The sequence below is a fragment of the Crocodylus porosus genome, unplaced genomic scaffold, assembly GCF_001723895.1.
Source record: "Crocodylus porosus isolate Cpor-Errol unplaced genomic scaffold, CroPor_comp1, whole genome shotgun sequence".
Classification (NCBI taxonomy): Eukaryota; Metazoa; Chordata; order Crocodylia; family Crocodylidae; genus Crocodylus; species Crocodylus porosus.
Window position 1 is genome coordinate 88,656,291 of NW_017728918.1, and position 1,994 is coordinate 88,658,284.

A 1,994-nucleotide genomic window follows, 5' to 3' on the forward strand; every position below is an offset into this window, starting at 1 on the left:
ATGTATGTAGTGATGTAACCACATGTATGCTTGTATGAAACGGAAGTGAGCTGTAAGAGTTCCTGTTTCTGCACACGTGCCCAGGAGGGAGAAGATAAATACTGCCTGCAAAATTCCTTTGTTGGTTCGGAGTAACCTGAGTTTTTGACTCTGCTCTGACCCTATTTGCAAATACACCTTTTGTGCCATCTAATGAGTGTGTGTCTGTGATTTTTTTTTTTGTGGCCTTCAGAGAAACGAACCGCTTTATGCATCACCAGAGCCTGGTGGAGACAGGGCTAGGGGCTCAGACCAAGGTGATCAAAATAAGGGTTGGTGCCTAAACACCAGGTCCAATACAGTGGGCCTGGGCTAAAAGGCCCAGCTAGAGGAAATGGGTGGGGGCTGAGAAGGCTGAACCCCAACAAGGAAATGCTGGTACAGTGACACCTGCAAGGCATGGGCATAGTGTAAGGACAGATGGAGCCATGTAATTGGCTCTTAAGGCAATGAACACAAATACCTGTGTTCACGAGAGGAGATTTGACTTGGGAAACTTTGGAGAAACCTCCCTTTTTCTAAAAGATGGTAACACCAAGGTGTGGCATGTGAGTGAAGAGGGGAGTGCTGAAGAAAGACTGCCTAGGCAAGGGCTGAGCAGCCACTCGAATGTCATGGCCACCCCCTGGGGCAAGGCCTTGCTACACTGTTAGAGCACTACAGTGACCATTAACACAGCTGGGTCACTGCTGTGGCTAATTTTAACCATTTTAACTATTAAGGACTCCTTGCTTTCTGTCTCTCTTTTGTTTATGTGTGTATTCATTTTTACTGGAGATTACTTAAGCATGTGGTTCCCAAATATTTGGGACCAATGGACCATTGCCAACCCTCCAAATTTCTCCTGGGCCACTTTTTACCTTTAGCATCAAACTTTGATCGAAAAGGCAGAGAGTGTGGCTCTGGACCACTTACCATGGCTTTGAGGACCATTTGTGATTTGCAGAGCACAACTGAAAAACTACACTTACATGAATGGCAGCTCATTTCTAATCACTGAGGAGGAGGTGGAGTCCTTCTGTATAGTTTCTTTTTTTCATTTGGCTACAAGATCATAGAATGTAGAATCAGTGGCAAATTATTTGTTGGAGACTTGTTTCCACTTAAATTATTACTATGTTCATCTTGCTGTTCCACGTGGCATAAATAAATGCCCTCAGTACAGGACGAGATGTGTAATATTGCTTTACATATTAAAAAGACTTATGGTTTCACTTTGCACAGAGATTTTTTTCTTTATCCTTGGCTCTATTAGTATAATGGTCGGTTTAATTAAAATGGCTTTCTTTCTAATCAGCAGCAGTGCTGTCCTGGATATACTCTTCATTTTTCCTTGAAAGCTCTGATAGTTTTGTCCTGTGAAAGTCAGTTCATCTGTCATGAGAACTATAAAAGGGTAACGTTAACAGCCAGAATCCCAGGAGTTTCCCTGCTAGCAACAAACATCTGAACACTTCCCAAGAGCTTATGGGAGATGGTCATGCAGATAGATAATATGTTAATTTGTGCCCAGATGAGATACTCCCTGTTACTTCTGACAAATCATAATAAATGCACTTCTTTAAAGGTAAATGCATTGATTTTAAAAAAATTTTGAACAAGGTATATGTATGCAGACCCCTCATAATTACATAACATGTCTATATTAAGGAATGGATGTGTAATTTGTTCGCTTTAATATAAAGATTGTTTTAACAGCTGCTGTTCATAAAAGGCTTCAGCAATATTTTTCACAAAACAGCAATCCTAGTTTTGCAGATCCTGTGTGTTGCTTTGCTATACTTATGTCTTCTATATTCACTGCACAATGCACCTTTTGACAGCCATGTACCTGGTAAAGCTATCTGGGTTACCATGTTTACTCAAAACTAAGACTACCCTAAATTCAAGATGACCCCCGCCCCAATAACGTGATTCTATCATTGGGAAACGTATAAATTTGTTATAATCTTTCT